Below are 14,299 nucleotides of genomic sequence, written 5' to 3'. Positions count from 1 at the left end.
TGTCACATTTTTCATTCTATTGGTTATAAATAAGTTACAAGTCCTGCTCACACTCAAGTGGAAGGGATTGCACAGGACTGGAGTACCAGAGGTGGGGACAAGTGGGGTCATCTTGGCGTTTTTCTACAACACAGGAATTCTCAGCCAACCAAACTGGGGGTTCTGCATCGAGCTGGTTCTGAGGCTGGAGCACTGACATATCTCTGGGCAAATATTTGCAGCATCCGATAAACTCAGGGTTTGTCTACTGGCTGGAGGAGGAAGAAATGTGAGCCTACTGAAAATGAATGTACTTAGAATGGTAACCTGATTTTTATAATAATTACCAGAAGGTTAGAAGTTGATCGAGACATTATCTTTAACATGAAACCAAAAATTATGAAAAAATTTCATATTTTTATATGAAATTTCACATTTTTTGCTGCAACCATTCTCTCACTCTTAAAGGATGATTCAAGCGGTTAATACTTGAATCACCAAATACTCAAGTAAAATAATAGCCACTTCAACACACAACATAAATACACAGGAACATAATGTAATATCCTTGTATTTTAGGAGTATCTTTGACTTACACAAAGAGAAATTTCATAAAAATATTCCAGGCTCATTAGTTCCCCTAAAGTTTTCTCATAATCCTTTGATGTTCAAATTATTTTCTCTCAAAGCCATGTTTTATCTTCTTTGTCAATACTCTCTTTGTTCTTGATTTTCCCAACTCATCTGGGTGTTCCACTGTCACTGGCTCGGTGGATTAGAGATGCAATAACATGTTTATGAACTTTATGAAATTATTCATCTTTTGCAAGATTTACGAATTCCTTTAGCAGCTTGTCAATTTACATTAAAAAGACTGTTAGGAGTTAGATTGTGATTGGGTTGAATCTGTAGATGAATTTGGAGAGAATTCACATTTTAATAGTTCTGAGCCTTCCAATTCATGAACATGGTATATCTCTCCATTTAGTTATGTCTTCTTTGATTTCCTTCATTTTAGTTTTGTGGTTTTCAGCATGTAGATTCTCCATATATTTTGTTAGATTGTAACTAAAAATTTCAGTTTTTAAAATTGTACCCGTTCATTCTTAGTACTTCATCCACTTTCTGGTATTTTTTTTTTTTTTAGACAGAGTCTCATTATGTCACCCTTGGTAGAGTGATGTGGTGTCACAGCTCACAGCCACCTCCAATTCTTGGGTTTCAGAGATTCTCTTATCTTAGCCTCCCAAGTAGCTGGGACTACAGGCACCTGCCACAATGCCTGACTATTTTTTGTTGTAGTTGTCATTGTTGTTTGGCATGATTGGGCTGGGTTTGAATCCGCCAGCTCCAGTGTATATGGCTGGTGCCCTAGCAGCTGAGCTACAGGCGCCAAGCCACTCTCTGGTATTTTGTTATAGAACTCAAATGCACTAAGATAAATGGGTAAGATAGAGCACTGTATGCTCTAGCCATACAGTGAAATACTATTGAGCAATAAAAAGGAAGGAAATATTGGTACACACAACAGCTTGGGTAAATCTCAAATGCATTATGCCATGAGAAAGAAGGTAGACCAAAAAACTATGTACCATTTAATGCAATCCCTATTAAAGCACCATTGTCATACTTTAAAGAACTTGAAAAAATAGTACTTTGTTTTATATGGACTCAGAAAAAACCTTGAACAGCAAATACATTACTCAGAAATAAGAACAAATCAGAAGGTATCATGTTACCAGACTTCAGGCTATACTATAAATCTATAGTGATCAAAACAGCATGGTACTGACACAAAAACAGAGCAGTAGATGGAACAGAATAGAGAACCAAGAGATGAACCCAGCTACTTATCATCACTTGATCTTTGACAAGCCTATCAAAAATATTCAGTGGGGGAAAGACTCTCTATTTAACAAATGGTGCTGGGTGAACTGGCTGGTGACCTGTAGAAGACTGAAACTGGACCCCCAGCTTTCACCATTAACAAAAATTGATTCTCACTGGATTATAAACTTAAGACATGAAACTGTACAAACATTAGAAGAGAGTTCAGGGAAAACCCTTGAAGGAATTGGCCTGGGAGAATATGTGATGAGGAGGACTCCCTGGGCAATTGAGGCAACACCAAAAATACATTACTGGGATTTGATCAAACTAAAAAGCTTTTGCACAGCCAAGAGCACAGTAAACAAACCAAACAGACAACCTTCAGAATGAGAGAAGATTTTTGCAAGTTATGCTTCCGACAAAGTTCTGATAACTAGAATCTACAGAGAACTCAAACTGATCAATAAGAAAGAATAAATAACCCAATTTCTATGTGGGCAAGAGACTTGAACAGAAACTTCTCTGATGAAGACAGGCACATGAAAAAATGCTAATTATCCTTAATCACCAGAGAAATGCAAATCAAAACCACTTTGAGGTATCATCTAACTCTAGTAAGAGTAGCCCACATCACAAAATCCCCAAACTACAGATGTTGGTGTGGATGTGGAGAGAAGAGAACACTTCTACACTGCTGGTGGGAATGCAAGCTAATACAACTTTTTGGAAAGAAGTTTGGAGAATACTCAAGGAACTAAAAGTAGACCTACTGTTCGACCCTGCAATTCCTCTATTAGGCATATACCCAGATGATAAAACATCATTTTACAACAAAGACATTTGCACCAGAATGTTTATTGCAGCCCAATTCATAGTAGCCAAGACATGGAAACACCTCAAGTGCCCAACAACCCATGAATGGATTAACAAATTGTGGTATATGTACACCATGGAATACTATGCAGCCATAAAAAGATGGAGACTTCACATCTTTTATGTTTACCTGGATGGAGCTGGAACATATTCTTCTTAGTAAAGTATCTCAAGAATGGGGGAAAAAAGTATCCAATGTACTCAATATTACTACGAAATCAATATATAACCACCTACACACTCATACGAATGGCAAAACATAACTATAGTCCAGAGAGTAGATGGGAAGAGAAGAGAGAGGGGAGGGAAGGGGGGATATGGGTGGAGGGAGGGTATTTGGGGGGACCTCACCTAATGTGCATGATGCAATGGTACATTTCAAAACTATTTAGAAATGAGTATAATTGTGATGAATGTGTTACTTAGTTCAATGTAAGCATTTCACATTGCATATTGAAGCAGTACCCTGAACCCCATAATTTTCTGGTGAGTCTTCCACTGACTAGATCTACATAATACGGTCAATTCAATTTTGCAAAGATAGAAAAGCAATGGATAAAGGATAGAATTTTCAATAAATAGTGCTGCAACTATTGGACACCCATATGCAGAAAAAAATTGGCCTATATATTACATTTGATACAAAAGTTAATTCAAAAAGAATCATATACCTACATGTAAACATAAAACCTTAAAACTTTTAGAAGAAAACGTAGGTGAAATCTTCATGATATGAGGTTATACAGAATTCTTAGAGATGATGCCAAGAGTTTAATCCATAGAAAGAAAAAGATTACTAAGTTGGATTTTATAAAAACGAAAAACTTTTGGTCTATAAAAGACACTACTAAGCAAATGAAAAGACACACCACAGACTGTCACATATCTGGTAAAGGATATCGGAATACATGAAGCATTCTCAAAACTCAACAGTAAGTAAACAAGAACCCAGTTTTAAAATGGGCAAAAAGAAACTGAACAGACATTTCACCAAAGAAAAATACATGAATGACAAATAAGCGCACGAAAAGATGTTCAGCATCATTAGTAATCAGAGAGACGCACATTAAACCACAGTGAGTTAACACTGCATACGCATTATAGTGGAGAAAAACTTGACAACACCAACTGTTCCTGAGGGTGCAGAGCGACTGGAACCCTCTCACATGGCTAAGGGGGACTGCTGCTTCAGAAAACAGTCTGGCAGTTTCTGATAAAGTCAGACATATATGTACCACATGACCCAGCGATCCCACTAAATATTCAAGCGAAATAATAGCCACTTTAACACGTAAATCTGGATTCCTATGTTTATAGCAATTATACTAGTAACACCGAAACCTAAAGCAACCCAGTGTTCCTCAGCTGGTGAATGGTGCTATGGTCTGAATATTTCTATTTCCCCAAAATTTATATGTTGAATCCCTATGGTGAGAGTATTTGGAGGTGGGGTATTTGGGAGGTGATGAGATCCTGAGAGCAGAGCCCTCACGAATGAGACGGGTGCCCTAATAAAACAGGCCCCGAGGATTCCCTTCAACCGCATAAGAACAAAGCTAAAAAGTGCTGTCTGCCAAACCTCCCAGTGCCTTGATTTTAGATTTCTCAGCTCCCAGAACTGTGAGAAATAAACTTCCATCGTTGATAAGTCATTTACTCTCTGGCATTGTGTTAGAGAACTTGAATGGACTAAGACAAATAGATAAACTAATTCTGTGATAGCCATACGATGAAAGAGTATTGAGCAATAAAAAGTAAGGCAACATAGGTACATGCAACAGCTTGGGTGAATCTCAAGTACATTATGCCATGTGCCATCTGCATGCGCTGTGACTCCCTTCACACAACATTCTGCTCCTGCAAAGGCAAAACTGTAGCGACAGAGAAAGGATCACAGTTTCCAGGATCTGGGGAGGAGGGAGGATTTGACTAACAAAGACAGGCTACATGAGAGAGACTTTGGGGGTGATGGAACCATTCAATATCTTAATTATGGTGGTGGTTATACAGGTCAACACAGCTGTCAAAAATCATAAATCTGTACTCCAAGAAAAAGGGAGTGCTATTGTATGTAAATTAAAAGTAAACTTTTAAAAGTCATCAAGAAAATGTTCAAAAGAATGGAGCGATATTTGATCAGGGTCTGTCTCACTTTAGAAGTTATCCATTTATTGGTCACTTCATTGGTGCACACCTTTCGGGGGCTCTCTCTCTCTCTTTCTTCCTTAATTTCTTTCTTAGTATCTTCTGAACAATGTGCCAATCAAATTCCCCTGATTCTGTGTCTGACATCTCTTGAGTCCCTCTCCTTCTCTCCTCCTCTAATGGTTCAGCCTTAGTTTTGACCCTCTTCATTCTACCACGGTATTGTCACAACGTCTCAATTTGAGGGAAGGTTTCCCTATCTCTAGCCTCAACCCCCTTTAGGCCTTTTCTTGCTGCCACTGAAATGACTTTCCTAAAGTACAAGTAAGATCTTACACGCCCTTTCTTAAGACTCCTCAAGAGAATTTTCCAAACCTTTGATGGCTCTTCACTGCCCATCAGTAGAGCCCAAACTCTTAGGCCTGGTACCCAAAGCCCTTCATTATCTAGCTTCTCCTTAATATCTCAAATCCTTTATTGTTGAATCCATCCTCATACCATATATTCTAGTCCTATTAAGCTAATAGCCTGTCTTCAGACATACAGTGGAGTATATCATTGGTTAAACTATTGAATGCCCTTCTCTGGGGAAGGATTTCATATTCCTGACTACTGATGTCAAGTTTGGCCATGAGACCCACCATGTCAAGTAAAGTCTGAATGGAAGAGACACACACCATTTCACAGCAGAAACATTAAGAACCAACTCATGGTTCCACCATCTTTCTTATCTCTGTCACCAATAATGAACACTCCTGACAGCCTTCTTGCTGTGTTCTTATGTGGCAGAAGGGGTGACTACCGTGTCATCACATGACAGAAAACAAAGGGCAAAAATGGCCTAAGCGAGTTTCCTCCAGTCCTTTTACAAGGCACTAATCCATTCATGAGAGCAGAGTCCTCACGACTTAATCACTTCCCAAAAAGAATTTGGGGGGGGGGACATTCAGACCATGGCCCCATCCCTCCCTCCTCTTCAGGGAATCTGTGTATATTTCTGCTCAATCTCCCTGCCCTGACGTTGGGACCTTTAGACAGGACAGGTCAGTCACACCCTGATGGCCTCTGTGACCAGCACAGTGCCTGGCTCATGGCAAGTGGGTGGATGAATGAATAAATGAGTGGAGAGTTTTCAGTTTTTCCAAATAGCCATGGGTTCTCTCCATGCCAGGCCTTTGCACATGTTATTCCCCCTACCTGGAGCACCAACTTTTCCATTTGCCCGCCTAACTCTTCTGAGTCCCTTAGCATCACCTGCCCTGTCCATTGCACATCCTTGTCACAATCTCCTCTCCCTTGTTCCCACAGACTTAATACATCCCTCCACAGAGCCCCTGCCACATGGTGCTGAGATCTCTGTGAGTACCCTGAGGGCAGGGCCTGATCTGATTCATTCCTATGTCCCTATACCTAACAACAGCAAAAACAACAATAATAACCAACCAAGACTTACTCTGGTCAAATAAATGGATGAATGACTATTTGAATGGGATCTAGCATATTTGTCCATCGTCCCTGATAAAAGCCCGGGCTCATCATTGGAGGATGACTCTATGAATCTGGTGGGGACTGAGCTGACTTACCACAGCTGGCTCTTCTTCTGGGCCTCTGCTCCTGTCCCTAACCTCCCAGGCCACACGACTCCCTCAGTGAGTGCATTGAGATTCTCAAATCTACTTCTCACTTCCCCCAGTAGGCCTGGCAGAGATCTTGGATTATATGACTCCAGGGAAGTGCGCACACCAGGCCTGCAAGGCCGGGAGCCTCCCATACTCTGTTACCAAAGGGGACAACTGGAGAAGGCTATGTAGAGGAAGAGGAGCAGGAATGAATCTGTGTCCATCCCAAGGACAACGTGCATGGCTAATTGCATAATCGACTGCAGATGTGATGGGGAACTCTGACTATGACAGCAAGACAAGCTCCCAAGGTCAAGAAACTCTAATCACCTCCTCATAAGACATTGCTCTCTGACTCTGAGATTTTCTTTTTTTGAGACAGGGTCTCACTATGTCGCCCTTGGTAGAGTGCTATGATATCACAGCTCACAGCAACCTCCAACTCTGGGCTTAAGTGATTCTCTTCCCTCAGCCTCCCAAGTAGCTGAGACTAAAGGTGCCCACCACAACACCCAGCTATTTTTCTGTTGCAGTTGATTAGCTGACCTGGGCTGGGTTTGAACCCGCAACCCTCGGTGTATGTGGCTGGCACTGTAACCAGTGTGCTATGGGATTTTCATCCCAAGGGGAGTAAGGAGGATGAGAGGAGGAAAGAAAAAGAAGCATTTATCCAGCATCCACCCTATGGGAAGGTCTCCAAAAACTTCAATTATCTTGAAACCAAGCAGGAACCAGAAACAAAGAAGAAGTTCCAGTGGAAAAGATCAGTTCCCATCAGAGAAGTCAAGGCTTGAGAGCAAGAGAATGAGGAACTGTCACAAATTTTGAGGAGACACAAGAACTTTGAGCCACGTGGACTTCTGAATCAGATTCTGAAACAGAAAAGGAATATTAGAGAAAAACTGGTGAAATGTGCATAAGGTGTAATAGTAGTAGTGCACCAATGTAAATTTCCTGGTTTGGGCCATTGCACTGTGGATATGTAAACTGTGAACATTAGGGGAAGCTGGGTGAAGAGTGTATTAACTCCCTATACTATTTTTTCACCATTTTTCTGTGAGTCTAAAATTATCTTAAAATAAAAAGTGTGTTGTTTTTTTTTTCTTTTGAAGAAATTCTAGCATCCAGCAACATCCTGGTAAGAATGAAATCATTCCCACCAAACCTGGTTTTGCTGAATTGTCCATGAATGTAGCTTATTTATTTAGCAATCATGCATATTGTTCTCTCCAGAAACATACAGTTCTTCCGTGAAGATTAGACATCTCAAACGGAAGGAGGAAGAAAGCTGGAAGTGCCACCCTGAGAAGTGACAGGAAGAGAGAGGATTAGCACAGGCAGATTGGGGCCATTTAATACAAGGGTGGGTAGGCCTGCACCCCCAAAGAACCTGCAGATGTGGCCCCTGTTCCAGCACAGTTGCTGATATCTTACAATCCAGCTCCACTGTGCAGTAGATGTTCATGAAGTCCCAGGACAGACCCCGAGCTGGGGACACACTATTGATGTCCACAGTCCTTTGGCGAGCAGGTTCCTGTTCTACCAAAGGCTCACCAATGGGAAGGCAAGTGTATAAAAAAATATTTTATGTGATTTCAATTATTTTGAAATGTGTGTTATAGAACCACAGATTCAACCTGTGGGAAGACAAGATCAGAGAAGCCTCCAAATAAGGGGGTATTGGGGTATTAGAGGAGGTTGGAGCTCAGGAGTTGAGGTGGGGAGTGGTTAGAATAGAACCTAGGAAGGTGGGCAGGGACCAGATCAAGAAGGACCTTGACTGTTGAATCACAGGGCAACGTGGACTTGGTTCCAAAGCAATGGGAAACTCCTGAAGGGCTCCAGCAAGGGTGTGGCTTGATTTAAGGAAGCTTCCAAGACTGCAGTGGAGAGGTGTCCTTCCTTCAAGAGTCCAAATCGGGAGAGGTTATAGTGAGGCCAGTCTGTGCCCTGCTTTAGGGGGTGGGATGTACACAGCACACTGTGTGACAATGACAATGATTAAAGAGATAATCCAAACAGAGTTGCTGAGAAAATAGCTTCTTCCCCACATGGGGAAATCAGCAGTGCAGGCAGCTGAGACCGTCAACTAGTAGCTTAGGCTAGAGAAGCTGAGATGTCTACCTGAGGAGGTGAGACTTTCTCTCCCCGCTCTCTCTTCCACTTGCACCATTATTTGGCCACTTCAGATGTTCCAGTACTCTATGTCCCTGTTTATCCCAACCTTCCTGGAGGCTGTAATCTGCCCTCTCTCATGTTTAACCTTGACTGCTAACTAATGACTGCTATGTATTCTTGCACATATACTCTGTTATGTACCCAATAAAAAGATTCTGGGAAACAGGACAGGTGCTGCATTGTTTTCATGCTGCCGCCAGGCACATGAAACAGTGTATGCCCTTGTAGGCTTCCAGATTTATGTACTAAGTTTGGTGTAGGTTTTGTGATTTCCACAGTGCTGTCTCCCTTGCTAGGCATTGTCCCAGATTGGGGTCCACAAGAAGCCCAACACTCAGGAACAACTTTCCTGGCGGCATTTCAAATCCACAAGGATTAGCTCAGCATGAATGCCAGGAAGATTCAAATGGCTCTGCCTAAGAGGAGCTGGTGCAGTGAACAGGGAGTCCCCGCAGCCATCACATAGGGTTCTGAGATTATCCGCTGTTCTGAGTGTTGTGAATTGTGTGGGTCATATGGAGACATTCTTGAGTTCCCAAGAGTCATGAGGAACTCTGAGAGAGAAGACCAGGACAGAAAGGAGAGGCCAAATTCAAGGTCCCTGTCACAGCAGAGGGAGCCACTGGCTGAGGAAGCTGCAGAGGAGACCCAGGGCCCACACAGTGCCAGAGGAAGACCCCTCCTGCTGGGCTAAGATTCTGAAAGGGCACATGATCATTTTCCTGGACAGCAGGTAAGTGGCAGAAGGGTGATTTGAACCCAGGTCTTCTGGGCTTCTGCTCCCAGGTCTTGGCAGAGCTTCTGAGCCAAGCCAGAGTGAACATCTTACAAGTCTCATTTTCTCTGAGAACTAACCATACTCGTGTCCACTAGCAGCCATGTCCCTGCTACACGACCGCACCCCTTTGATTAGTTGATTGGACCAGGGGTGGGCAGTCATGCAGCTCAGCCAATCAGACTCTTTCTTAGGAATTTTGACTTGTGTTGAGAGATGGACAGTTACTTCTGTTTGTGGCTAGAAATAAGGTGCCTTAAACTCACTCCCAAGGTGCAGTGTGGAGCTTAGAGAAAGCAGAGACCTCAAATGGTCCCCTGCCCAATGCCTCACAAGGGCATAGGGGACCTACGAGATGCCAGGCCACCCACTAGGTGGCTGAACCACCGCCTTTGCCCTTTATCCTCTGAAATGAACTGTGGAAATCCCTTAAACACACACTGAGATTTTCTATACATGGTTTTTGCACCATTGTGTTTATTCCTAAGCCATCTTATTCCAAAAAGAATCAAAGTCACTTAAAGACATATACACAGTACAATGTTTTCTCCGCGTGAGTACATGAAGGCAGAGGAAATGTGCACACATCTCAATTTTTTAAAATAAGGGAGTGAGCCAGGACAAAGGAAACACATACACATTCCAGTTTAACAGAAAAATAAGTGACAAAGGAAAAATAAGGACAGGACATAAAAGAAAAAGCCCAGGATGACACTGAAAGGCACAATTCCTGCACAGCCAGAAGCAGACTCCCCCCAAATTGTCTTTAAGTAGTGGTCACTGCAAGGGAAGCACTCTTTGTTGTAAGATTCAAGAGACATTTTAAAATAAACAGAAAGAAAAAACTGTTTTTTAGAAAAAAAAAATGAAACTTCTTGTTTCTGATAGCAGAAAGAAATTTCTCCCAGAGACTAAATAAATACTAGTTCCTCGCCCTTTGCCTCTTGCGCCTGGGATCCCAAATTCTTCCCCTGTCTTCAAACCGGGAGCCTCTCTTGCTTTGGCTGGGAAAATACATGAAAATGGGACACTCTTTTTGATATGAAAGTATAGTATACATACATTAAAATGCACACAAGTGTTTGGTGAACTTGCACAAGTAAAATGCACCTGTGTACCTGGCACCCAGATCAAGAAACAGAATTACCAGCAAGCCTAAAGCCTCTTCCCAAGTCACCACCTCATCCTGGGTAAACACTGCCAGGACTTACAATACCATAGATCTGTTTTTCCTGCCTTGTAACTTCACATAAAGGAAATCACACAGCATCTGGCTTCTTTCACTCAACCCTGTGTTTGTGAGTCATCTACATTGTTACTTGTAGTTGTAAGACATTCATTCTCATTACCGTATTCTGCCCTGTGACTGTGACAATTTACGCTCCTGTGAATGGGCAGTTCACCCATTCCGGGTCAGGAAAACAAAGGTGAGCACAGGTTGCACATAGATCATTTTCTCTGAGTTAAGCCTTGTTAATAATTCACTTAAGTGCTTGAGTTCAGGAGATGCCAACATTATTTTTCTAAACTTTTAAATTAGACTCAAATTCAGCATCTGAAAACTGCCAGTCTGGCAGCTAACATTATTTTGAACACCGAAATCTATTTTTGTAACCAAAGATGTCCCAGTCCTATGGCCCTAAGAATTATTTTTTCTTTGCTTTTTTACAAATAGACATTCAACATTTGTAGGTAACATCTATCAAGACTTGACTGTATGTTGAAAACTGTACTAAACTCTTTGCATATAGTATTACCTTTAATCATCACAACCACCCTGTGTAATAGTTTTACTTTTATTACTCTTGTTTTTTAAACTTTACATCACCCATCACCTAGTATAGAATTCCAGTAAAAATCAGGCACTTGGGCGGCACCTGTGGCTCAAAGGGGTAGGGCACTGACCCCATATGTCGGAGGTGACAGGTTCAAGCCCAGCACCAGTGCAAAAAAAAAGTGCAAAAAAAAAAATAGGTACTCTATAAATGCTTATTAAATATAGTAGTCAGTAAATAATGGCAGCTGCCACCTATTCACCCCCCTTGGTTATACCAGGCACTGTGCCAAATGTTCACATTTATTATCCTATTTAATCTTCCCAAGAAACTTGTGAGGTGACATAGGAGATAACTTTAGGGGTTTTTCCCGGCTCACAAATCTCATTTTCTCTGAGAACTACCCATGTATGTGTCTGTACTATATGACCCCACCCCTTTGGTCACAGTTGATTGGACCAGGGATGGGTAGTTATACAGTTCAGCCAATCAGATTCTTTCTCAGGAATTTTGACTTGTGTTGAAAGATGGACAGTACCAACGTGCAGTGTGGCTTTCATTACAAAATAATGAAGAAAGAAGGTCTGTAGAGAGAGAAAAAATAAATAAATAAGTGACTGACTAGAGAGACATGGAGACAAAAGTCAGAGTCCCACCTAGATTCTTGTTTGCATCTCTGTATCCCATTCCAAGACCTCAAAAAGCCCAGACTTGAATTTTAGAAGTTCTCTTTTTTGGCTTTAAATGGTTCAAGTTGGTTCCCATTAGTTGCTATCAAAAATAAATAAATACACACATACATAAATAAACAAATAAATCTAAACTAAGATAGGTAAATATTATTTTCCCCATTCCACAGATGAAAAAGCGGAGGCAAAGAAAAAGCTAAGTGACTTTCCCAAGGCCACACATTTGGTGAGTCACAGAGCAAAGACTTGAACCCAAGTCCATCCAACTCTGAGCTGTTCCCCTTCACACACTGCTTCCTTGGTCCAAACCAATAAGACATCTGTTTACACCAGCTCTCCCACCCGTCCCACCCCCTGCTGCAAGCTTTTTGAGGGCTGGAGTCCTGTTTGACTTGCTATAGTAGCTCCACCTGGGCTGCACACCATCAGGTGTCATTTGCAAGCCACCACCATGGATATTTCACAGGGTTAGAGGAAATATCTTGTGTGACTAATGGGAAGTTAACAGGCTTTGTGGATGCAAATTGTAGAGGCAAAAAAGTAGGGCATGGAACTGAGACGCTCCCTGACGACCTTGACAGACAAGCCAGTGAAGCCCTTCCATGGCCCCATGGCCTTCAGCTATCATTCAAGGCCTTCTGACCTGCCTTTCCCCTCTTCCCTCATAACACACCACTCATTTGCATTTGACTTTGCTCCCAATCCTGCAAGTTATCTGTGTCCATGAATCACCTTGGTCTCTCAACATTTGTACCACCACTGCACACACAAGTTATTCCCTCTCCTGGGACATCTCACCCTATGCTGTCCATTTGGTGAAATCTTAATTGAACTTTAAGCTCAGCTCAAGAAGCACAACCTCAAAGAAGTCTCTTCTGACCTTCACAGATTGGGTTAGTGTTCTTTTTTTTCATGCACATATCTGGCACAGAAAATGTGTTGCTCTGAGACCACTTATTTACCCATCTGCCTCTCCTGACAGAGTGTGGACTCCTAGAGAGCAGGAACCTGGTTTTCTATATCATTTTTTTTTTCACCAGTTCATAGCAGAGTTCTAGACCTGTAGTGGGTAAGTATGTATGAGATGTCTGGGTAGACAGATGGGGTAAATGGATGGGGAGATGAGTGGATCGATGGGAGTTTGTACAGATAGATAATGGAAGGAAGAATAAATGCATGTGTAGGAAGATGGGGAAGCAGATAGAGGAAAGGAAGGAACAATGGATGAATGGACAGATGAACTGGATGATGGGAGGAGGGACAGGTAGATAAGTGGAAAGATGGATGGGGACTACGTGGATAAATGGACAGGTTGATAGGACGATGGAGAAAGGCTAGGCCAGCCCATGGGAGGACAGATAGGTATATGGACACATGGATAGACTGGTAGGGGAATGGATCAACCCGTACTGATGCCTACATGTCTAAACTCAAGGTTCAGTCCTTAGGCTGTCTCTGTGGCCTGGATACCTCTTCAGAGTTCTGCTGCCTGCCAATGACTCCTGAAAGTCAACATGTCAATAATCAAATCATATTCATTTTCCCCAAACTGGATTCCCACTCAGTTTTCTCCTCCTTAGTGACAAACTACATGAGCCATCCAGACATACCAACTAGAAATATGGGCATTTTGGCTCCTGCCACCTCCCCAATCCCCACTCCCAAGACATCACCAAGTCTTGCTGAGTTCACCTCCCATGAATGTCCCCAATTGTCCCATCCCCCTCCAGCCTAGGGTCACCATTACTTCCCTCCTGGGTTGGTATGACCACCACCTAGCAAGCTTCCCTGCCTCTATTTTGTCTTGCCCTAACCATGTCCCTGCTACCAATAAAGCTTTCTTTCCAAAATGCAGGTCTGCTTATACCTCTCCAGTATTATTATTTTTTTTTTGAGACAGGAGCCTCAAGCTGTCCCCCTGGGTAGAGTGCCGTGGCATCTCAGCTCACAGCAACCTCCCACTCCTGGGCTCAAGCGAGTCTCCTGCCTCAGCCTCCCAAGTAACTGGGACCACAGGTGCCTGCCACAACGCCCAGCTATTTTTTGGTTGCAACCGTCATTGTTGTTTGGCGGGCCCGGGCCAGATTCGAACCCGCCACCTTGGGTGTACATGGCTGGAGCCTTAGCCACTTGAGCCACAGGTGCCAAGCCACCTCTCCAGTATTATAAAAATTACATTCTAATGCCGGGCAGCACCTGTGGCTCAGTGGGTAGGGCACCAGCCCCATATACCGAGGGTGATGGGTTCGAACCCGGCCCTGGCCAAACTTCAAAACAAAGAAACAGTCAGGCATTGTGGCAGGCACCTGTAGTCCCAGGTACTCAGGAGGCTAAGGGAAGAGAATCATCTAAGCCCAGGAAATTAGAGGTTGCTGTGAGCTGTGACATGGCACTCTACCAAGGGTGATAAAGAGAGACTCTGTCTCAAAAAAATAA

Source organism: Otolemur garnettii, unplaced genomic scaffold, assembly GCF_000181295.1.
Source record: "Otolemur garnettii isolate 467f Iridium unplaced genomic scaffold, OtoGar3 scaffold00151, whole genome shotgun sequence".
NCBI classification, from domain to species: domain Eukaryota; kingdom Metazoa; phylum Chordata; class Mammalia; order Primates; family Galagidae; genus Otolemur; species Otolemur garnettii.
This window is presented reverse-complemented; position numbering follows the sequence as displayed.